The sequence below is a fragment of the Sapajus apella genome, unplaced genomic scaffold (assembly GCF_009761245.1).
Source record: "Sapajus apella isolate SASKATOON/1434 unplaced genomic scaffold, GSC_monkey_1.0 scaffold8, whole genome shotgun sequence".
NCBI lineage: Eukaryota > Metazoa > Chordata > Mammalia > Primates > Cebidae > Sapajus > Sapajus apella.
This window is the reverse complement of record NW_022436948.1, coordinates 27,611,077-27,637,378: the sequence shown is the minus strand read 5'-3', so window position 1 is coordinate 27,637,378 and position 26,302 is coordinate 27,611,077. Positions and strand designations below refer to the sequence as shown.

Sequence of the window (26,302 nt, the reverse complement as noted above, 5' to 3'; positions counted from 1 at the left end):
TATTATCACATGAATGTTAGAGATGTACAAAGCAAGGCAAGAACATTCTGGATTGACTGATAATAGACAATGTATGTGAAGCAAACAATGTAAGAGCGAAACACTTGTTTGACTTTGCATGTTGGGAAGGATTGGAATATATGGCTAGAAGTTTAAAAGTTTAGCCAAATGGATTCACTGGTCGCTGAGACGATCTGAAGAATGAATTCTATATAAAGGTAGCAAATCCCAGAAGAGCAACAATGTGTAAATGGAGAAATTATTAAATCTAAGCAGCAGCATAAGGCTGGGCTCACACTGGAGGAAAGATGAGATGGTCATGCCAGCCAAGGCAGGGTCATTCCAGCCAACTCATCCCAAAATAAGACCAGGAGTAAACAGAAGTAAGAGTTAGTTCTAGGGACAGGATTGTAAGGAAGAGTTATGTCCCCTGTTATATACAAAGTATGGACTGGGAACCTTATACTGCACAGACATTTTTGCCAAATTGATAAAAGTTCTCTTATGAAATCTTTAACTCTAGGAAAATAAAATTCTCAAACACATAAGACAAATTCTTCTGCTCTGTGAGAGGATGGACATAGAAATTCTGGAAAGCCAACCCAGGCATGGTGGCTCATGTCTGCAATCTCAGCACTTTGAGAGGCTGAGGCAGGTGGATCACTTGAGGTCAGGAGTTCGAGACCAGCCTGGCCAACATGGTGAAGCCCCATTTCTACTAAAAATACAAGAATTAGCCAGTCCTGGTGGCAAATGCCTGTAATCCCAGCTACTCAGGAGGCTGAGGCAGGAGAATCACTTGAACCCAGGAGGTGGAGGTTGCAGTGAGCCGAGATCACGCCACTGCACTCCAGCCTGGGAAACAGACTAAGACTCTGTCTCAAAAAAACAAACAAACAAAAATTCTAGGAACCCAAAAGAGATAGCTAGAATAGGGAGTCTCTCTTTTAAAAAATGTATACTGAGGATAAGGAAATTGATAACTTGGCAGAGATGTTTGACTACTCCTGCTTCTGAATCGTCTGCAAGGAGCTTCAGCTGACAGCTTCAGTCTCTCCCAGTTCAAGGGCAAAGCCGACTGGGCCAGTGGCTCATTGACTTATTGTTTTCAGGGAAGGAGCAAGACAGTCTGGAGGATGAAGAGCTAGTTTGGAACAGTGAGGAGGTCCTGTTGTAGATACAGAAACTGATGGGTAGCATCCCTAGTTGTAGCACAGGTGCAGAGGGTGTGTTCCTCTGATGTAGGGCAACTTCTGGTGGAGTCTGACTTAGAACTGAGATTGGGGATATAAAGGGAAAGACAGTTATGAACAGAAAATTTCCAAATATCAAATATATTGGACTTTTGCTGAAAATGGCTAGAAGGGACATATAAACTCTGAAAAACAGTAAATTCAGGAAAGGAACTAACAATAGAAAGACCAGAGGAGCTTAGTTTGGGAAATAATAAGTTTGTGAAGGGTGAAAAGAAAGCCGACAGGTAAGTCCTTCAGGTAGCTGCAAGGAATGAAGCAGAAAAGTCAAACCTGGAGATGTGTATTTTAATGAGCATATGTAAAATGTACGGATCACACTGGTTTTCATATGTGAATTTTAAAAAGTTAAGAAAATCTATGTTCTTTTAAATGCAATAAGGTTGTATAATATTTTCTCTTGACCAGTAACTCATACAGCTATCACAACCAAAGTGAATCATGCTAATATCTTTTGGTAAGCTACCTTTCACAGTTCAATTAGATAGGTATTGTACCAGCTCCATTTCTTAATGTATTTGTTTATCTCAAATGCAACAGTGCGATAGGACTGTATGTGCCTGGAGACCCTGAGCATGGTAATAGGGGAGAAGATAAACACATTAAGAGGTACAAGGCTTAAACTAAATATGAAGAATTTCAATATCACAAACATGTTAGCTTCAATTATATTTATTCTCAAACATTATTTATAGCAGTTGTTTATGTGATTTTATTTAATTAAAAATTAGGTAAACTGATTTTTTAAAAATGAATACGTAAACAAAGCTGTCATTTCTTTGAAAACTGAGGTTTTGTTTTGGCAAGCCTTGACAAAAGTAAGTTTCTAAGAAATATTTCCATTGAATAAAGTATGGGCAATACAATTGTAAGACTACACGAATTATAAAAAGATGTCTATACCAAAATTTTTTTCTCTAGTGACTAAATTCTCCATCCATTCTAAAATATATTAATTCAAAATTATTGTTGGGTAGTTTATACACAACAAGCAATAGCAATGTGAAATAATGCTTGATGGGCACACAGGTAAAGAAAACTTTATATAAATATATACATATGTACGCATCTCTACATTAATAACATTATTTATTACATTCTCCACTGTAATAATAATTGGCTGACCAATCAGCAGACTTGCTGTTTTATAAGGATACATCAGCTGATATCAGAGATAAAACACCAGCTTCTTAGAATTTCAGAGCTTGTTCAGATTATAATCCATGCAGTGGCCTTGGAAAGTTTTTTACTCGCTGATTCAAGGACTTAGGTTCTTTATATCTTGTGCCTCCACCAATAGTAACTTCAGTTGCTATCGAAGTAAAAGTTCACACATGGGAAAATTTTATGGCCTGGACCTAGAGCAGACCCAAATATACTCCTCTCTTCAGAGCTCAGCCACATGGCCATACCTTGCTCAGGTGAATCTGGGCAATATCATCTCTCTGTGCCCCTCATAAGAGCCACAACCACTTATTCAGATAACACATGTAGGATAACTTCAGTTGTATGTACAAACTCTGAGCCAGGCACTGTGGAGAGCACATCTACAACCAATACACATTATCTGCCCTCTAAATTCTTAGTAGTTACGGAACAGAACTTTAAGTCAATGCTAATGCAAGGATTTATTAGCTTATACAGTAGAGGGATAAAGACTCTCCTACAAGAAAGAGCTTTTTGCAAGGGACAGTATTTGAGCAGAGCTTGAAGCATAGGCAGGAACTCATGATCAGCAGAGATGGAGGTAAAAGCATGAAAAGTGACATGACAACCAGAAACTATAAAATGACCAGAGATGAGATTCTATGATAGGGCCAGAGATAAAGATGTCTGAAAGATATTCGTGGATGATCACATGCCAAGCCTTAAGCACCCTATTTATAGTTCAGGAGTCATTTCAAACTCTGGAGCATGTGCTTGAGAAAGAAAGCAGTGTTCAGAGCAAGTAGAATGGAAAGAAATTAGGAATGGGAGTAGTGCAGAGCAGCTTGAGCTAATGCAGTGGGAATGGAAACGAGAGAACAGGCAAAACATTTGAGAAAGTCGATTTGAAAAGGCAGATTGTTTGTGTTGGTGAGTAATCCAGAGATTTTGTATTTCACTGACAGAGTGTTCTCAATTGTTAATCCTTGGGAATTATTTGATGAGTTCCAAAGGGCACTAACAGCTAACAGTTGATCTCATTAACTAAGGGTCTGTTAAAACCTGCCAAGGCAAGAATTTTTTCTGAGTTTGACAATGACGTCTCCGAAAGCCTTGAACTTGAAGAGAACCACAATAAAAATACCTTATTCTGTTGTAGCCACAAATTACCACATTTTGAAAAACAGTATCTGAATAAGAAATTATACAAGATAGACCATGTCCCCACATTTTTTAAAGCTCACTAAAAAGTCTTTTTTATCTTTGTTTTCCTTTAACCAAAAGTATATCAGTCTAATCTTCATTTGACACTCTCTTTTGACTTAATGTCAAGGTATAGATATTTTTGAAATTATGCTGAAAGGTAACATTTAAGAGAGTTTGAAGGCATTATGAGTCCTTTTGATTCTGCTAGACTTCAGTGAAGGAAAAGGTAATATTGGAGTTCTTCTTAAGTGGTACATGTCAGACTTATCTGCATTTTCAAGAATACTGTATTCACTACACAGAGGGCACTCTTGAAATAGAGTTTTCAGGGTCATTCTTTTCTCATCTTTATGATGCAGGGGAAGTATTTAGATGTTTGAGGAGTAAAATAGCCTCTTATATTCCCATTAAACCTGGCAACAATTTACCACATGTAAAACATCAAATAGTGTTGATGTAGAATATTTGAAGTCTGGTTTCCAGGTGTTTGACCTAAGAATATTTTTCATTAGCAACTGAGACTGTTAGTCCCCCTAACAACATAGCCTAACTTCTGTCAAGGTCAAAAAAAGAAAAATCCTCCTCAGTTCCCTCAGAAAAAGGGTAACAAAGTTTAGATGACAACCGTGGAGTTATAATTGACATGTAACTGTTAGATCAATAACTTAAATTATTCCAACTTTCAGAAAAATTGTCTTACTCCCGTTAAGCATATTATATGCTATGTCTAATTGTTGAGTTTAGACTGGCAATTGGAAAAATATTGTAGTAGCAGAATTCAAGTGAAAGAACATTAATTGTAATAAAAAGTTTTGTCTAATCATATGGTTTCAAGTTATAATGGGTAGTAGTATTTATGTGCTATTTAAACACTTTGATCTAAGATGCAGTTTTCTTTTCAATAATGGATAAATTCCAAAAATGTTAAAAAGAGAAGAATAAGACATATTAAACATGTTTGAAATTTACTTTTATTATTTTCTACTTATTGATGATATTGAGAGAGTAAAGAAAACTTTGATTAAGCAAGAGGAAAAAGGACTGATAAGTTACCAGAAGATACGGGTTTTAGCTTAGTTTCCTCCCTTATTGGCAATAAAATTTGTCTGAGTTTTTAGTTTTTATCCATAATAACCATTCTATCCACTTCATAGAGTTATTTTAAGAACCAAATTATTTCATGTTTTATATACACAAAGGGTATAAAATCAGTTTCCTTCTAAGGTCATTCCAGTAGTTTTGTACCATCATGGCTTAACTCTACTGACATAAATTCCATGATCTATTGTGTCTTTCTGATCCCTCATGACTCTGTAAAGGAGTCTTGGTACTCAGCCTACAAGCCTCTGCTTTTATCACCTGAGAGAATGGTACAATTTCTGCATTTCAGTAAGGTAAATGTTAGGGCAGTGACTGGGATTTAAAAAAAAAAAGAAAGAATGTAATAACTTTTACCCAATGATTGGTTGCTTCCAAAGGATTATTTTTCTACATTGCAATTCTTATTACATCACACCACTATACTTAAAATTATCTGTTAGTGCTTTTCAAGTCTCTTGGTTTTAGATTTTGGCATTTCTTCAAATCTACCTCAGATACTAGAATCTGTGATTTGAGAATCTGGCTGAAAACATGTAAGAATCAGGTGTTCTTGTTAAATTTTCTTTAGGTTGAATAAAACCACAACAGAATACTGTTGAGTTTTTTGTTTTTAAATAAAGATAAACTCCCACTGATTTTTAAATAGTATGTGCTTGGAGGGAAAATTTTTTGTTTATTTGTTTTGGTATACCTCATCATCATTTCTTTTGCTATGCAGGACAGTACTACAGAAGGAATAAGTATTTAGGATACTTGACTTATTTAAATAAGGCAGTGAAAAAATAGAATATGGGGAGTAAAAACAACCTCTGAATCTAAGTTTGTGTGTATAGTACAGGGTAAGTATTTTGGTGAGTTTATTGGGTAGTAACAGGGATTTGATATGTAAAGTAGAGCAAATTTCATATAAGTATGATTTGAATGGGCTAACATACTTATGATTAATATAAAACATTCCCAGATTAAGAATTATAAGCACACATTAAAATAAAAATAAAGAAACTTTTTAAGGTGTCTTGAAGATCCTGAAGAGTTTTGGTGAGTCATCAGTGAGACATATTGATAAGGATGAGTATATGTATGAGTACCTGTTGGGTTTGTTTGTTTTCCTATCCTTTTTTCACTTTAAGTAGTAGGATATATTTTCTAGTTCTTTTACAGAAGCAGGATTTCCATTTACCTGTACTTTTTGTTTTGGAAAGAGGGAGTCCTGAAGTCTCTTGATGTGTATGGAAAGGATTAAGTCTCTTGATGTGTATGGAAAGGATTAAATATTTTAGCTACTCTTTTGTAACTTTTTCCTTGTTTGTCAAAACAATAATATTGCCATCATTGCAAAATGGTTACAATGATGGTGACACTTCACAGATAAAAACAAGCTTATTAGTCTTGGGAAACTCACAAATGATTATTGACTCTCCCAGATTGCCAAAAGCAAAGAAAAATTAATTTTTTGTCATAAAGATTTAAGACAATTGCCTACAGCTTAATAATCATCAGGAAGAGGATAAACTCAATCACAGGAAATACAACCTGGCAGTGAAATTTTTTCAATTACAGAGGAAAGTTACATCGGAAATGGTGGAAATCCTGGCACTTGGAATAAGCAAAACCAAACAGGATGAAGTGCTAAACTACAATTAGTAAGGATCTAATATCGCTCTAAAAAAGAATGCTCCCTATATCACTGAATAATTATTTGATATGTAGATTACTGACCTGAAAACCTGACATTTGATTGCTACTTTTAAGTGTTAGGCAAATTAAGAGATATGGGAAATTGGACATATCATACAGTAAATGAAATTATTTTCTCCATAGCAGGACTTGGTTCCTTGTGAATATGTAGCAGATTCTGTAATACTCATAAGGTTCCCTCTTTCCTTCAATACAAAGGATGTAGGAGAAAGTTAGCAAGCACATTTTTGTTAGGTTGAATTCTAAATAGGGACACAGTACAGTCTTATGTTAGAAAAAGGACATTTAGCTTAGTGAGACACATTAATCATAAGGCAGTCTTAAATAGATCTGATGACTTATAACAGTGCATAGATACGTCTTTAAATCAGCAGAAATTCAGAAGAACATGGCAGGTTAGAAATGATAGGATGATAACTTAGATTTGATTATGGCAAGATTAACCAAGCAGCTGTTGAGATTGGATAATGATATGTGAGGTTCTTATCACCCTGTAACTTGTTTCCACTAATACAGATTAAGAATGTCTGGATGAGCTATAATTATCTCTGTGGCTTATGCATAACATAATTACATTTTGCCAGTGCAAAGCATTTTATTAAGTGGTAAATGATTTTTAAAAAGTCGTACAAGTGGCTACAAGAACAAATCAAGTAAGGACAGAAACATTGGTACTTCATAATAGTAAAGTGAAAAAAATACTTATCTCTTTTTGTTATATAGAGTTTTCAGAATTTAAAGTCTTGTTTATATGACAGATACATGAGGGATGATTTCAATGATGTTGACCCTCTTACTGAAGTTTGTACTCCAGGTGTCCAGACCACAAAATAGAAAATGCAATCTTTGTCTGCCTTACGTAAATACAGTACTGAGATCAGCTTGCCTTTTAAATGTCTGATTGCTACTTGATTACAAAAAATTTCTCTTTAAGCAGAACACCCAAAACAACAACAAAACAGTAAAGAACGAATTTAAGAGCCTTGTAATCCACTCTACCACATAAAAAGAGTGATATATATCTGATAACTCTGTATATAATCAGGTTTATTAAGTGGTAGTCACTATGTATTTTATAAACACTACCCTAAAATACGTAATGTGAATGTATCTGTTAATCAGCAAAAGCTAACTAAAACTGAATGTAAGGTACTCATTTCCATTCTGGTGGCATTCTCATATAAGGATTTTAAAGCAACTGTGATGAGATAGAGTGTTAAAGCTGAAGTGAACAATTGGGAATGCAAATTCCAGCCCTGAGGTGTCCGGCTGGCTGAGTTTCTTACACCATCTGAGCCTCCATTTATCCAGAAGTAAAATGCAGCTAAGAATTTCTACCCTACTGGGCTGCTGAGAGAATTAAATGAGATAATTTACGTGAACAGTCTTCTTACAATATGTTTATTGAATGTGACTTTGAAAAGCAATTTACAAAAAATGTGTCAGAGTTAGCTTTCTCTTTTTCATCTCAAAGGAGAGGATATGAAATAGATTAAGTGACATTTTTGAAAAAATTTCCACATTTGAAATTATCTTTAATTTGTAAAATTGTGAATTTATCTCTACTTATGGAATAATTATTTCCTCTTCCTTTGATCTCCTTAAATGTAATAGCCCTCTCTTTATTACTCTGAGAGGAGATGTATATTTTTAAAATATTTTTTATCACACATCTAAAAAATTATTTCTCAGTTATTCTTTTTCTTAAGCTCTTTTTTGAATATTTATAATTTCTTTCCCTTTTATTTTCATATTTCACACCTAGTATTTCTGCTTTCATTTCATTACTCATTTTTTAATAACTTGGCACCTGGGACTCTTTGGCAGCTATATGCAGCAGCCCAAGTACTATGTATACTTTAGTTTTCAATCAGTTCCTTGCTCTTACTTTCTGCAAATAAAGACTAGGTTAGGTATGTGTGTGATTAACAGAGCCCAGATATTCCTATTACTAGATCTTTCTATTACTAGACCTTTCTTTGCTTCTGTGTTATTTGATATAAGGCAGAATATGACCCCGCCACTTACCAAACCATCAGGGTCCTCCATCTTCCATCTTCACCACTGTTATTCCTCCTATGTCTCTAAGAAAAATATGTCCCTAAGATGGTGGTTGACGAGAGTGTGAGAGTTCAATGGTAGGGAATATTGCTTAGAAGTAAGGCTGAATTCACAATTACAGAGAAACATTGTGAAATAGCTTTTAGGTATGTAAATTCACTATTTTTAGATCCACCTCATTCTTTTAAACCAACAGCATGGTAATTCATGGCATGGACTTATCGTCATACCATATATTAAAACATTCTTCTATTTTTGGATGGTTATTTCATTTCCTCTGCTTCATTGTTTTGAACATCACTTTAATAAATACCACTATATATGCCATTATTTGCAGAAGTGAAATTCCTAGTTAAAGGTTGAATTTCAGAATTGTTCTTGACAGTTTACACTTCTATCAACAATATCTCTAAGTCTTATTATTAAGAGAAAATGCAAGACTTATAATAATACATTTTATAAATCACATGTATGTTAAAAAACATCTATTATGTGAATGTATCATTTAACTTGAATGATATACACTAAACACTTACCTCTGGGGAGGAAAATAAAATTAAGAAAAGGTGGGGAAGGAAACTTTGTTTCAAATATGTGTGTATTGTTCAGATTTTTTACAATAAAAATGAGTTTATATACGCTCTGTATTTCTTAAAATAAAATAGAGACATAGCAGTATTAGTGTAGCACTATCACTATAGCAGTATCAAAGTAAACAGTGAGAAAGCATCAAACCTGAATTTCATAGCTGTAGTGTGATGGCATTTTTATTCAGATATTTCTAGGCATATTTTATGGTCTGAGACTCATCACATGCACTAGCATGTAAATTTATTTTTATAGGTAAAAATAGTAAAATAATAAAACAATATCAGTTTCCAAAGCAAATTATTTCCATCTGTACCACTGGGTAAATGTAGTTCTGATTCAACCACATGAATAAGATTATACATGTTTTTGAAAAATCACTATTTGCTGAAGATCATAAGCAATTCACATGCTTTGTCTATTGTTAATTTTGGTAATAAGATGCAAGACAGCTAACAGATCTTTAAGCTATGTCTAGAAATAGTGCCTATTGAATTTAAGCTGATTATGCAGCTTATTTTGGTTGCTTTTCCTCTTCCTAAATTCTGAAGTTCAAAGTTTAACTTGGAATTGTTTTCTCAAGTTTAGCCTTAGCCAAAGTCCATGAAATGGCTTATGTCTGTCAATAGTTGACCTAATAGATTAGTCCTATGTTGACACTTTGTTCTTTTCATACTAGACTGTGTGTATAATATAGGTATGTTATTTTCAGTGTGCTGTGCTTTAAGATGGAATTAGAAAATCATGAAGAATTTTTAAAAAATGTTTTGATGTGTCAGTGTTTTTTAGTAGGGTTTTGGGATATAGCATTTATTCATTAATTAATTCATGATTCTGTATTTATTCAAGACTATCATCAATAATGTATTGAACTCCAACCATGTTAATGGGGATATCAACACAAGAACAGTATAGTCACATAAGAAGCATGAAATCAATTAGTTCTATGAGATATTTGAATTGCTGTGTGAGAACTGTGTATCAACAGGAGTAAAATCATCAAGAAGAACCTTGTCTACCAGTGCCATCAAGAAGGGGTTCATTAATATGGGGGAGCTCCAACAGAATCTGGATAGACAGATGGGATTTTTTTTCACAGGCAGGGATGGAGATATGTTTTAGACATGGAGCATTTGAGAAGGTAATAGTAGCAGGAAACCGCATGTCTGATACATGTGACTGCTAGAGCATGTAAATAAGACATGGTGAGAGATGAGAATGAAGGTAAGGTGGTAAAGCAAGGGTAAGATTTTGGAAACCATTAAAGACCATGCAAAAGTTCATGGACATTTTCCTTTAGGCAGTGAAGATCGTTTAAAGGGTTTTCAACAGGAGAGCAACAGAGCTGCTGTACATTTTAGAAAGAGAACTTTGTCAGAAATGCAGAGGATGAATGGCGAATGCACAGTAAGAGGCATTAAGTGATTCCTTCTGGTAATACTGAGACATGAAATAAAGCCTGAATGGCGGGAATGGAGAAGAAAGGATTTTGATGCAGGATATGCTAAGGAAGTAGTTTATTTGTTTGTTTATTATTTTGAGATGAAGTCTCGCTCTGCTGCCCAGGCTGGAGTGCAATGGTGTAATCTCCGCTCACCACAACCTCCACCTCCCTGGTTCAAGCAATTCTTCTGCCTCAGCCTCCAGAGTAGCTGGGATTACAGGCATGTGGCAATATGCCTGGCTAATTTTTGTATTTTTAGTAGTGACGGGGTTTCACCATGTTGGTCAGGTTGGTCTTGAACTCCTGACCTCAGGTGATCCACCTGCCTCAGCCTCCCAACGTGCTGGGATTACAGGTGTGAGCCACTGAGCCCAGCAGGAGGTAGTATTAACAATTCAAAGTCAGTGATAAAATTTGGATGATGTGGAAGAGGCAGTAGATTCTTAAACATCTGTCTTGAGTAAATGAGTGGATGGTGATGCTGTTCACCATTAGGAATACGAATGGCAGTTTGGGAGTAAAGAGTGAGGAGTGTTTAGTGTTCAGTGTTTAGCTATGTTTTGTTTGGAGTGTATATGTGGCAGTCAGGTGGAGATTCCAACTATGCAGTTCAATATGTGGACCCAAAGGTTAGAATACAGGGATGGATTAGAGATACAGATTTGTTGGTCCTTGGCATTTCATAAATGTAATGTTAATACCTCACAAAGCAAAATGTTTAGAGGAGGAAGAATAACATTAGGAATAGCAATATGTATATAACATTTTAGAGGAGGAGGATACGGTAAAAGAGCTAGTAAAAGAGCTTACCAACATAATCCATAGGGTGTCACAATTAGGAGTATATTAGGGAACTTTTTGAGACTAGTCTCAGTAACATAGTGAAAGTAGAAGTGGAGCACCCACTCAGCATATAGTAGAATACAATATAAATAAAACAGTTAAAATGAAGTTCACATCCTTTTTTGAAGAGCTTAGCTATGTAGGGGAGGGGAGGACATTCACTAGAGGAATCCACAGGGTAGAGGGATGCATTAATTAATTAGACAAGAGACACAAAGGCATTACTAATAATCTGTGGGAAAGTAACTGGTGGAGTGAGAGATGGAAAATATAGAAGAGATAGGAATTACTCATGAGGCACAGGTAGCAACTCTCGACACAATGCAGCAGAAAGAGGGAGAACTGGCTATTCTTATTATTAAGGAAACTGTGGATGATAAAGTAGAAATTATGGTATATGAAAGGACAGCCTGTTAACCACTTATATAGCAATATAGGCAAATAACTGAAATAGTAGACTTTTCCCCAAGTCTCCTTCCCCTCTACCATATGCTCAACACACCCTTTTAATAAAGAGCACCACAATCTACCTTGTTGATCCAGCTGAAAACCCGAGTTTCCAGTTTATTCCGCTTCCACAGTTTATTCTCCAGACATCTGGACTTCCTATGCTTCTGTCCATTTCTACTACTGCATTCCAGCTGAAAGTATAGGTATGTTATCCGTGGACTACAAGAGTAGCCTAAGTTTTCTCTCTGCTTTTCTAGAGCCACGCAGCACCACTCTTCCATCTGTTCTCCACTTAGCAGCCCTAATAATATCATAAAAAGGAAAAGCAAGTCATGTCACTCTCTGGTTCAAACCCTTCAATAACACATAGTGGGCATGTGGTAAATTATGGCTATTGTCATCATAATTAGAATTTTCCTTTCTCTTTCTCTTTTAGTTTTCTCTTTACCTTCATTTAACCCTATAATAGCAAAGACATTCTTTAAAAATTGATCAACCTATTCCAAACGTATGATTACAGATAGATTTGTGAAAATATATTCACTAATGTGACTTATTCTATCATAAACATCTGACTCCTTGCTGTTGCCTTATTTTAAATGACAAATAAGTAAAACAGTGTTTCTATCACTTGTGTTTCATTTGACCCCTGAATTTCCATAAATATGTATGATAATACTTAAAACAATCTTTGACATTGTTTTTCTAATTAGATGACAAGCAATCTCAATGCATGCACCATGTGTTTCAAAGATACAAATTGGAGTGAAAATTGTAGGTAAAAAAAGAATAAAAGCAGGACACAGTGATATTTGATATTTTTGAAAATCTCAAATCTCGCAACCCTGAGTTTTACAAAGACAATGATTAGGGGAAAAAAGCATAATGTAAGACAATAAGCTCTGAAGTTTTTCTTAGACATGCACTAAATTTGATTCAAGGAGGAGACGGTACTTGAGAAGATCCTGTTGAAGTCTCATGTGCTGAAGAAAATTTACTCCAAGAAAATAGGATGACAGTGGTCAAAGATAATAGTTACAAGCTTTGGTGGTGCAATTATGAGCTTTTACTGTTATAATTCTGAAAAGATGACGCAGATAGTGTTTTTATACAATGGAATTGGTCCCTAGAAGCAGAAGACACAGTTTTTAAGTTCAGAAATTTCTAATTAATGTCTTGTATATGGTGAATTACATATATATATTATATATATATGTAATAATATGTAATATAAAATGCCGTAATACATGGAAGGAGTTTTATTTGCATGATATATACCATAAAATGTTCATTATATCCTAAGTATATGGCACTTAAAGAATAAAAAACGCTTCTTACCTTAGCTATGACACTGTGGAAAAGACAGGGAGCTAGTAATTAAGGATCCTTAACCAGATTCCATTCTATCGATCACCAGCTATGTGGCTGCGTTTGTCTCCTTTTTAAAATGAAGAGAATGATTCTCCTCGGGCATTCTCTGATGGGTTCATTCAATGAACTGATTCTTTTTTTGGTGAAATCAGTCACTAATTGATTACTCTGAATGTTATATTAAGGAGGTTTAGAGAGAATCTGAAAGTAAACTTTGCTAAAACAGCAGTATTCCTAATTGAGTCTAGTCGGTAGCCACATTTAGAGGCTTTGGACTCAGTCACAAGGAATCCTAACCAGTAATCACTTCATACCCAGTAACCATTCCACATATCTTTCAGTTGTTATAATTTTAGGAAAAACTTGGCAACTTGGCGTTATGTTTAGTAAATTATTTTAGGCTCTTTGTTTTCCAGATTTCAACAGATGTTTTTATAACATCAAAAAAAAAATCCCAATTTGCCTCATGTGAAAGTCATTGTAAAATAATTATTATCAAAAGTCATTAAGATAATGCAACTCAACAGGAATGTAGTTACTTATATCTTATTGGTAGGAAGTACAGAAATGAAGCCATGAGAAAGGTGTTTTAGTGACCTAGAGATTCAATCTGTTATTTTTAAACTATGCCATTCTATTTTGCAAATGCCTACTATAAGCAGAACAAGTGAACTCACTGCGAAATATGAAACAGTGGTTAATAAATGATTTGCAGAATGGATCTCAAGGTCTTTATCCTGCTCTTGCATGTGGAATCTGTTTGCTCATTGGCACGTGTGAAACTTTTAATCTCTGCAGCACGTTTTTAAGTTTCACACTGAGCCTGGAAGTTTACACAGAATCAGACCAGTAAGTAAATAAAACATATCTTTGAAAAAATTATATGAAAAAAATTTGTTTTCTGAAAGTTTTATCTTTGCACAAAATGTCTAACTTCATGTCAAAGATATTCAGATGTTTAGTTAGGCACTTTGTAGGTCAAATATATTTCAGAGGTTTGAAGAAAGAATATTCATTGGAAATTAGGCTTGGCTCATAATACCAGTGCATTCTGAACTCTTGGTATCTTGGTTAAACTTTCATTCTATATTAATGATATGGATGGAAGAGTTTATTCAATACTTAAACTAACCAAGATTATTAGAATTAAGCTTCGTGAAATCAGGTTCTTTATCTATCATGTTCATTACTAATTCCCCAGTGCTCAGTTAAATGCCTGGCATATATTGTAGTTTTAATAAATATGTTTCAAAATAATGCTATAGAAAGAGGAACAGAATAAAGCTTTGAGACTGGTCATAGCACTATTTCTAAGATCTAAAGCATCTGGTCATAGCACTATTTCTAAGATCTTAGCCAAGCCATTTCTCTTTCCTTGAGTTTCATTTTCCTCATCTTTTAAAAATAAGGATTTTTTTTAATTGATGAGAATTCTTTGGTATTATATAAAAATACTTGACAGTTATTATACTATGTCTGAAATAATGTGGTAATCACCATCTTAAATATATTTCCAGAAGTGATATAATTGCCAAACCTATAAATTAGCTTACCTAGTATATAGACTCAAAAAGTTCAGGATATAGATTTCCTCTGATCACACTTGAAGATTATAGTGTCATTTTCTCCCACAGAAAGTTTGTGAAGTACCATTAAAAATTATGAGGTTTTTATGAGGTTGCATGCAAGATGACCAAATAGGAAGAGCTCTGGTCTGCAGCTCTCAGCGAGACCAATGCAGAAGGCAGGTGATTTCTGCATTTCCAACTGAGGTGTCTAGCTCATCTCACTAGGATTGGTTAGATAGTAGAGGCAGCCAACGGAGGGCCAGATGAAGCAGGGTGGGGTGTCACTTCACCCAGGAAGTGTAAGGAGCTGGGAAACTCCCTCCCCTAGCCAAGAGAAGCTGTGAGGGACTGTGCCGTGAGGAACAATGCATCCCGGCCCAGATACTATGCTTTTCCCACAGTCTTCACAACTGGCAGACCAGGAGATTCCCTCGGTTGCCTACACCACCAGGGACCTGGATTCCAAGCACAAAACTGGGTGGCCATTTTGGCAGACATTGAGCTAGCTGCAGGAGTTTTTTTTTTTTTTTTTTTTTTTTCATACACCAGTGGCACCTGGAATGCCAGTGAGACAGAATCCTTCTCTCCCCTGGAAAGGGGGCTGAAGCTAGGGAGCCAAAGTGGTCTAGCTTAGCAAATCCCACTCCCATACAGCCTAGCAAGCTAAGATCCACTGGCTTGAAATTCTCACTGCCAGCACAGCAGTCTGAAGTTGACCTGGGATTTTTGAGTTTGGTGGGGGGAGGGGCGTGTACCATTACTGAAACTCTTGTAGGCGGTTTTCCCCTTACAGTGTAAGCAAAGCTGCCAAAATGTTCAAACTGGTAGAGCCACCACAGCTTGGCAAAGCCAGACTGCCTCTCTAGATTCCTCCTCTCTGCACAGGGCATCTTAGAAGGAAAGGCAGAAGCCCCAGTCAAGGGCTTATAGATAAAACCCCCATTTCCACAGAGAACCTGTGGAAAGGGATAGCTGTATGTGCAGCTTCAGCAGACTTAACCTTTCCTGCCTGCCAGCTCTGAGGAGAGCAGCAGATCTCCCAGCACAGCGCTCAAGTTCTGCTAAGGGAGACACTGCCTCTTCAAGTGGGTTCCTGACCCCAGTGCCTCCTGACTGGGAGACACCTCCCAGCAGGGGTCGACAGACACCTCATTTGGGAGAGCTGCAGCAGACATTTGGTGGGTGCCCCCCCTGGGGTGAAACTCCTACAGGAAGAAACAGGCAGCAGTCTGTGCTGTTCTGCAGTCTCCACTGGTGATAACCAGGCAAATAGGGTCTGGAGTGGACCTTTGGCAAACTTCAGCAGACCTATGGTGGCTAAGTAGAAGGAAAATTAACAAAATTAGCATCAACATCAACAAAAGGATGTCCATGCACAAGTCCCATCTGAAGACCACCAACATCAAAGACCAAAAGTAGAGAAATCCATGAAGATGAGAAAAAAACAGAACAAAAATGATGGAAATTCCAAAAACCAGAATGCCTTTTCCCCTCCAAAGGATCATAACTCCTTGCCGGCAAGGAAACAAAACTGGATGGAGAATGAGTTTGACTAATTGACAGAAGTAGGCTTCACAAGGAGGGTAATAACAAACTCCTCTGAGCTAAAGGAGCATGCTCTAACCCAGTGCAAGACAGCTAAGAACCTTGAAAAAAGGTTAGAGGAATTGCTAATTAGAATAACCCGTTTAGAGAAGAAAATAAATGACCTGATAGAGCTCAAAAACACAACAGGAGAACTTCATGAAGCATACAAGTATCAATAGCCAAATTGATTCAGCGGAAGTAAGGATATCAGAGATTGAAGACTAACTTAATGAAATAAAGCACAAAGACAAGATTAGAGAAAAAAATAAAATGAAAAGGAATGAGCAAAGCCTCCAAGAAATATGGGACAATGCGAAAAGACCAAATCTATGTTTGATTGATATACCAGAAAGGTCTGAAGTTGAGGCAGCAATTAATAGCCTACCAACCAAAAATGTCCAGGACTAGAAGGGTTCACAGCCAAATTCTACCAGAGATACAAAGAGGAACTGGTACCATTCCTTATGAAACTATTCCAAACAATAGAAAAAGAGGGACTTCTCCCTAACTCATTTTATGAGGCCAGCATCATCCTGATACCAAAACCTGGCAGAGACACACGCAAAAAAAGAAAATGTCAGGCCAATATCCATGATGAACATCCATGTGAGAATCCTCAATAAAATACTGGCAAACAGAATCCAGCAGCACATCAAAAAGTTTATCCACCATGATAAAGTCGATTTCATCCCTGGGATGCAAGGCTGGTTCAACATATGCAAATCAATAAACATCATCACATAAACAAAACCAATGACCAAAAGCAAATGATTATCTCAATAGATGCAGGAAAGGCCTTTGGTAAAATTTAACACCACTTCATGCTAAAAACACTCAATGAAAGAGGTATTGATACAAAGTATTTCAAAATAATAAGAGCTATTTATGACAAAGCCACAACCAATATCATACTGAATGGGCAAAAGCTGGAAGCATTCCCTTTGAAAACCAGCACAAGATAAGGATGCCCTCTCTGACCACTCCTATTCAACATATTATTGGAAGTTCCGGCCAGGACAATTAGGGAAGAGAAGGAAATAAAGTGTATTCAAATAGAAAGAGAGGAAGTCAAATTGTCTCTGTTTGCAGATGACATGATTGTATATTTAGAAAACCTCATGATCTCAGCCAATATCTCCTTAAGCTGATAAGCAATTTTAGTACTTCTCAGATGGAAAATCAATGTGCAAAAATCATAAGCATTCCTACACACCAATAATAGACAAACAGAGAGCCAAATAATGAGTCAACTGCCATTCACAACTGATACAAAGAGAATAAAATACCTAGGAATACAACTTACAAGGGATGTGAAGGATCTCTTCATGGAGACCTGGAAACCAATGCTCAAGAAAATAAGAGAGGACATCAAAAAATGGAAAAACATTTCATGCTCATAGATAGGAAGAATCAATATAGTGAAAATGACCACATTGCCCAAAGTAATTTATAGATTCAGTGCTATCCCTATCAAAATACCATTGCCTTTCTTGACAGAATTAGAAAAAAATCTACTTTAAATGTCATATGGAACCAAAATAGAGCCCATATACCCAAGACAATCCTTAGAAAAAGAACAAAGCTTGAGGCATCACACTACTGGACTTCAAACTATATTACAAGGCTACAGTAACTAAATCAACATGGTGTTGGTACCAAAACAGATGTATAGACCAATGGAACAGAACAGAGGTCTCAGAAATAACACCACACATCTATAGCCATTGGATCTTTGACAAACTTGACAAAAACAAGCAAAAAGGATTCCCTATTTAGTAAATGATGTTGAGAAAACTGGCTAGCCATATGCAGAAAACTGAAACTGGACCCTTGCCTTACACATTACACAAAAATTAACTCAAAGTGAATTAAAGACTTAAATGTAAGCCTTAAAACCCTAGAAGAAAACCTAGGCAATACCCTTTAGGACATAGGCATGGGCAAAGACTTTATGACTAAACCACCAAAAACAATGGCAACAAAAGCCAAAATTGACAGACGAGATCTAATTAAACTAAAGAGCTTCTGCACAACAAAAGAAACTATCATCAGAGTGAACAGGCAACCTACAGAATAGGAGAAAATTTTTGCAATCTATCCATCTGACAAAGGGCTAATATCCAGAATCTACAAAGAACTTGACAAATTTACAAGAAAAAAACAATCCCATCAAAAAGTGGGTGAAGGATATGAACAGAACAGACACTTCTCAAAAGAAGACATTTATGTGGCCAACAAACATATGAAAACAAGCTCATCATCATTGGTGATTAGAGAAATGTAAATCAAAACCACAGTGAGATACCATCTTATGCCAGTTAGGATGGCAATCACTGAAAGTCAGGAAACAACAGATGCTGGAGAGGATGTGGAGAAATAGGAACATTTTTACACTGTTGGTGGGAGTGTAAATTAGTTCAACCATTGTGGAAGACAGTGTGGTGATTCTTCAAGGATCTAGAACCAGAAATACCACTTGACCCAGCAATCCCATTACTGTATACATACCCAGAATATTATAAATCATTGTTCTGCTCTAAAGACACATGCACACATATGCTTATTGCAGCACTGTTCACAATAACAAAGACTTGGAACCAACCCAAATGCCCATCAATGATAGAATGGATAAAGGAAATGTGATACATATACACCATGGAATACGATGCAGCCATAGGAAAGGATGAGTTCATGTCCTTTGCAGGGACATGGATGAAGCTGGAAACTATCATTCTTAGCAAGCTAACACAGGAACAGAGAACAAAACACCACATGTTCTCACTCATTAGTGGGAGTTGGACAATAAGAACACATGGATACAAGGAGGGGAATATCACACACTGGGATCTGTTGGAGCATGGGGTACTAGGGGAGGGATAGCATTATTAGAAATACCTAATGTAGATAAGGGGTTGATGGGTGCAGCAAAGCACCATGGCACATTTATTATGCCTATGTAAAAAACCTGCACGTTCTGCACATGTATCCCAGAACTTAAAGTATGATTTAAAAAAAAAATCATGAGAATAGTGTTACAGTCACTTGATTTTGTTTAAGAGAAGCATCAAGTCAGAGTGTAGAGCGAATTATTTCTTTTAACTGCACAGTGTGATTCCTGAAGGCCAGAGTTGAGGTTGAGGGCAGTCAGGCTGGAAAGGTAGCTCCTAACACTAAAAAGAGTCTGTGAATAAATAAAAGGCACATGCTATTTCCTGTGTTTACATAATATTCATATTAAATGAAAATTATAAGTCTGAATGTATCCTTGTGAGAGTCTGGAATGAGTATGAGTCAAGGGTTACATTAAATTAATACATTAGTGTGCATATATATATATATATATATATATATATTTAATAGATTGAATTAATCTTCCTCAATCATTCTTATTTTTCAGATCTTCCTGAATTTTACTGGGATAATTTTCCAAAGAGAATTCCAAGCATTCTATTCAAATGGTAAGCAGAACAATTTATTATATATTTTATATTCATAATTAGTATAACTTTCTGAGTATTGAAATGAGAAATTTGATTTACTGTTCTTCACTCATGTTTTAATTTTTTTATAAGAAAAATTAGAATCATTAAAGGCTAGAATCACTAAAGAGTTTTTTAAAATTTTATTTAAAAATTGTAATCCTGAAATGTAAATCTATGGCATGTAAACCTGGGAACTATTTAATCACTTTACTCTAAAATCTGGTAAAAGGTAAAATGTCTGAAAATAGGCTACTGGCAAATATTTTGTAAACAATATATAGGAAGAATTGTATATCAAAATATACACATAAAACTATCTTTTCAGATAATTATGTATTTATTTTCTTATAGTAAAATTATAATACATATAACCTATAGCCTTCCATAGGTACGTAATTAACTATGTTTTGAAATGATATCCAGTTCAGTACCCTCATACATTTGACATTTTGATAAGCTGGTCTAACGTCACTTTGGGGATCATCTTCATTAAGTGTTTGTTTTCTCAAGATTTGAGGTAGGATACATGAAGTCATTCTTCTTCTTTATAATTATGTGGCAGGAACTGTCTCCCTGAAAACTTTATCGTTAAGTTTGTGACAATCATGCTGTCAGTCAGATGGTGCAAATTATTTTAATGCTGTTAAATATAAGAGAGATGTCTAAAATGCAGACCGTTCTCCATCTGAGCTTATGACCCAAGCAGTGTGCTTCAAAATTGCATTTATCATATTTTTTCCTATTACAAATGATACGATGTTCATAATGTATAGATAAATTAGAAGCACATAAATACAAATTTTAAAAATCCATATTCCCACTACCTAATGTAACGTATCAACCCTCTGTATGAATTAGTGAATGTTTTCAGTATATGAACACACAACCTACTGTAAAAATTCAAGAAACAAGTGTGATGATGATATAAAAAGCAAATTGGCCTCCTCTAGCCCCACTTCCTCTGCAGCTGGGATATAAATGCCTGCTCCACCACTTGTTCTCTGTGTGAACTTGGGCAAATCCTTGACTCTCTCTGGGCTTTCCCTTCTCATCTGCAAAATGGAGCTAATGATACATACCTAGCTATTGGGGTTGTCCTGAGGTTGAAATACATTGATACACGTTAGGTGCATAGAACAATGCCTGGCTCATGTGTGTTAGATATTGCAAAATTATCTATTGTATTTGAATTGATTGTTGGAATTCTTAAGGTGTACATATTTTGTATACTGATATCTCATTTAGCTCTTTATTAATGGTAATTATTCTCCAGTTAGTTTTTTTTTGTGGTTCCAACTAGAAAGTAATATTTTCTAAAACTAATAACAATTTTAGATACTTTAATTTTTTTCCTTTTTATCATCATACATTTTTTGAGTTCACTACTTATTGCCTTGGCTGTGTCTTTCATTGTAACATGAAATAACTGTAACTCTTTGTTCTTTCTGATTTTATTAGTAATGTCTTTCATGAATGTAATTTAAATATTTTGTTGACTTCTATTCTTAATTAACTATATTTGATTATCAGAAATTTCTGTTGATGTTCTATAAATCTTGATTACATATAAATTAATGTTTTAAAATCTGTTGAGAAGATGATTTGGTTCTCCCCTCTCAGTCAGGTGATTTGCTAATATTATGTTACTCTTGCATAGCTGGAAGCTTACTTTTATTACATTCCTTAGCTCAATTCTTTTTGCTTACTTGAGAATTTTAAAGAATGTTTCAAAGTAAGAATGATATGTAGTATTTTTTATTGCTTGAAATCTATTCGGTACTATTAGGATGTTATATTCACACTGAACTTTACAAAACTTTTTTTGTGGAGTTATATATATGAAAAAAATCACAAACAAAATAAAAAAATTATAATTATGTGGCAGGAGCTACTACTTACTAGTAGAATAATCAGACCACAGAATCTGTTTTGGAGGTAAAATTAGGAAAAATATTTTCATTAATTGTTCTTTGAATTTTGTAGGAATTCTACTTATTATTGAGTTAATTTCCAATCTGACATTTAAAAAGTATTGTTCATTTCGTTAGGTTTCTCATTTTACTGCCATATATTTATAAATTATAGTGATGTAGTTTGCAAAATTATTGTTGAAGAGGTTTGATAGACTAGATAAAAATGATAAAAATCATTTCTAATTTTTATGTGTTTTCCTCCCTTTTTCACTGATAATGTATGCCCAAAGTTTGCCTGTTTCATTAGTTCTCTCAAAAAGCCAAAAGTGGAATTTACTTGTTTGATATCTTTCTCTTCCTGATACTAATTTGCTTGATACCTAGTCTATTTTTTTTTTTTTTTTTTTGGAGAGGGAGTCTTGCTCTGTTGCCCAGGCGGGAGTGCAGTGGTGTAATCTCGACCCACCATAACCTTCACCTCTTGGGTTCAAGTAATTCTCATGGTGACTTAGCTTCCTTAATAGCTGGGACTACAGACTCGTACCACCATACCTAGTTAATTTTTGTATTTTTAGCAGAGATGGGGTTTCACCATGTTGGCCAGGCTGATCTCAAACTCCTGACCTCAAGTGACCAGCCCATGTTGGTGGATCAAAGTGCTGCGATTACAGGCAAGAGCCACCATAGTTGACCAAAACCTAGTCTATTTCTCATTCCATTTTTTAAATTCCGAGATTTATTTGTATGAAAATATCTCTAAGTGTATCAGGTTGTACACACTAGGGTTTGAATATGATTAATGTTTTGGAAATATTTGAAAACAACATGTAATCCTTGTCATAGACTTACTTGGATGTTGTTTTATCAATTTAGCACAACTCATCATAGTATTCAAATTTCATGTTCTTATATTCTATTTTCTGGGCAGAGATGAGGTTAGTTTGTGCAAATTCTTAAAATGCCCAAGTGATCTATTTGAATACACTAGGCATAAAACTATTGAATATAAGCTGGTGAGCTTTATGAGTAGACCCTGGGGAAAATGAATCTTTGAAGATATGAAAGAACAACTACAGTGCGGTAAGACTAAGGCCAAATATAAGACTTAAGGATCTGTTTAGTTCAGCATTTCTACTTTTAGGAATCTGACCTTGAGAACTACCTTCCAGTCTTTGAGGGAAGTGTTTAGTGTTCTTATTCTTTCCCAAGGCAATTTCTGCCATCTTCTACTTTTCCTTCATCCAGTCCATTTCCTCTGTCAGCTTTCCTTCTCATTCTTTTTGTGACCCTCTGTGACATTAACTTCTTAAATGTAAAATATAATGACTTTCTTGTCTCATGAGCTTCATCACCCACTTTTATTTTTAGAAACTGATATAGCTTGTAAAAGCCAACACAAATTTCTCCCTGAATTTGAGATAAAGCATTCAGCCAGCCAGCCATCAAACATTTTTTGAAAATCAACTATATGCTAGGCACCATGCTAAGAGGTAGAAAAAGCTGCCTCCCTACAAGGTGTAGAGAACCTTTAACCTCCACACGGAAGAACTCTTAATCTTTAGCTTGAATTCTCCAAAGTTCAGTATCTCCAACTGACATTCACATATTTTTGATTTGATGACCTGAAGATAACCAACACTTTAATGAGCTCAGTCTTTATCCCTAGCCTTCCTCTCCTACTATTTCTGTCCTGGTTAATGGCTGATATCAATCTATGCTAGAATCCTAATAGGCTGTCAATAATTAATATTTATTTAATTAATATTTTATGCTATGTCTTTACTCTGTCCTATCCTTAACTAAACTTCATGAAGGTCCTGTTGATTACATCTTTACATTTATCCCAAACTTCTCTTTACCTCTGTATTTATTACCACAATTTTAGAACCACAACGTATGTTTTTTGATTTTTTATAAACCCCTAATTATTTTTATGTCCCTCCCTCTTTTGTCCACCAACCACACTCCTACCAGAGTTCTTCCCAAAATTTGCATATGATCATGACAGTCACCCATTGAAAAGTTTTTATGATTTTTCATTGCTTAGAGGAATAATCCCAAATCCTCAGGATGCATTCCATTTTCTTCACATCCCAGTACCAAGTTTATGTCTTCTCAATTTATTCCCCTCCTCCATCTTCAACATCCTCATTCCCCTGAATTTAATCACATCAAATTAATGTGCATTATGGCTTCTTCATACTTAGACCATTTTCTGACACATAGTGGGCATTCAGCCAGTGTTTGCTGGTCATTATTTTGAAAAGGCAAAGGGCTAGGCTAAGCAGGAGCATACGATCGATTGCCTGAGTGCGTCAGACTGAGAAGATATTGTTTAGTTGATGACTTACTGGAACTCTTGAAGTTTTGTATTAGAATACCATGGAAATGGAATTCATATATACAACTTAGAAATGGCCTAATCTATGTTTCTTGAATGTTGAAACGTGAAGTATCAGGGACTTTTTCAGAATAATGGTTGTAGCTTTTTAATACTATGAGATTTACTTCTCCCAAATCTGTGGCAATGGAGGTAAACAATGGTTTGAGTCCTGAGTAGGAATTTAAAAGACATGATGAACTGTAAATATTATTGATAGAGATAGATTATTCTGACTTGGCTCCAAACTGATTGCATACATGTAATTTACCTTCAAAGGTATATAATTATTGAGATATTTATATTGAAGTATTTTATGAGGATGTAATTTTCAGGTTTTTTTTTTTAAGCATGTAATTGGATATTTGATTTTTAACCTCTAAAAGTAAGGTTAGAAATAGAGTCATGGGTACATCATGGAAGACTTCAGATGGAGAGAGAGTGAATGAACATAGCTGCTTCGTATAACTTGGCTCAAATAGAGATTGTAGTTTTTCTCCTGGTCTATCATATGAAAAGCAGCTAAGCTAGATTTTCCTTGTTACATTTTTGTAGAGTTGAAAGTTTTGAATCAAATTTTAAATCTCTACAATTATCCTTTTAAATTTTGAACTGCTTGGTTTTAGTTACTTCTTTCTAAATGTCAAGGTATATTTATTTGCCCTTAGTAATATGATATGTAGTATTTCACAAACCTTGTCAGTGACAAATTCTTTGAACTAAAGAATAGATTGTTTGACCATTCCAGTAATTAAGGAAACTAGATTAAATGTGTAATGGTTGCACTGATTTTTCAAACATTGATGAAGTAAGCATTAATCTCAGTTGACTTAGTATCAAGACATTCTTCCAGATCTTGAAAAATAAAATATTCAACTTTCCACTTCAAGTTAGTGGGAAGAGCTGTAAATTTGATATTGTATGCATTTCTCTAGATTGTATAGTTTTAGAAGATTGTAAGTATTAGGAATTCAAATGCAATTTTGTATTTAAACTTAGAAAAAATAATTTAGGTCCATACTGAAGATCTGTGAATGCTTTTCTTTCAGAGAGGGGCTGTATTATTCAAGTTTGAGAAATACTACAAGAAAGCTAGTAGCTTAAACCTTCTCTTAATGTTAAGATGGTTCCTAAGGTACGAGGGCAGGTTTCTGAATATATAATTATAAAATCCTATTGATATATTGGGTAGTGTTTTCTGAGAGCATCTAACCCAATGTCCACATTGTATAGAGTGCCAGAGAGGTTGAATGAATTACCAAGTACAGGGAGCTAGTCAGTGACTGACAGGACATAACTCTAGTGATAAGTATATGCAAATAAACATGACAAAGTCATTCACAATAACTTAAATTATAACAAGAGAGCTGAGTCAAATCAAATCAGAAGTATTAGTGCCCCTGTAACTCCACACACACTTTAGAAATATAACAGCCATGATTTTTGATATGTGAAGTCCCAACCATTTTGTGTTCAGAAATCTGACTGTACCATGACACAATCGTGGAACTAAGCCACAATGAATGATTTAGCTCTGTTTCCTCTTTCTTCTCAATGTGGCCATGATTCTCGTATCAATATGCCTTTCTTGGACTTATCTCTGAAGTCTGTAGGAGATAACTTCCTCTACATTACTAGCCAGTGGGGGTGCCTGGGTTTCCTTGTGGAGCTGCAGGATATTTGTTCTATCCTGTTTACAGCCAATGGGGGGCCCTTTGTCTTCCCTACAGTGAGGCTTTTCATCTGCACAGAGGGAGATACAAAATTGGAAATTATTTTAATTAAATGTTTTCCGTCCAGAAACAACTAATTCCCTACCTTGATCTATTGGATCTTCTTGGAGGTGCCCCTTTCCACCTCCCTCTGTGGTGAGATTGCAGGTAATAGACCTTATCGCAAAAGACAAGGTAAATATTTCTCAGGACACAGAAGAATCTTTGAGTATCTACATTTATTTACATTCATTCCTGTGAACACGTTTAACCATGCGACGTATTATTAGTACACCTAGATGAAATTTTTTCCTTTATAATATTTTCAAGAAAAATCGTATCCCCTGAACAAATTATAAAAGTGCTTTTAAGTATCCAAAATAAATATTTTGAGAATATTCATTTTAGGGTTCAAGTTTCTAAAATATCCTATTCTATACTAAGTTATTGCAATATCTGTCATTTAGAGGAACTGTAGGTTTATTAGCTCTATAATATC

General features: G+C 35.2%; 1 long non-coding RNA gene across 2 annotated transcripts in view; it reads left to right on the top strand.

Moving 5' to 3' along the window:
* The first annotated feature begins 1,973 nt into the window (after window positions 1-1,973).
* LOC116550594 overlaps window positions 1,974-26,302 on the top strand; it is a 110,093-nt gene continuing 85,764 nt past the window's right edge. Inside the window, exons 1-3 of one of the 2 annotated variants that reach the window (XR_004268501.1) lie at window positions 1,974-3,329; window positions 19,714-19,774; window positions 25,822-25,849. This is a non-coding gene — a long non-coding RNA (uncharacterized LOC116550594). Of the gene's footprint in view, window positions 3,330-19,713; window positions 19,775-25,821; window positions 25,850-26,302 lie in introns of those variants that run through there. The other variant, XR_004268500.1, reaches the window with a different exon arrangement.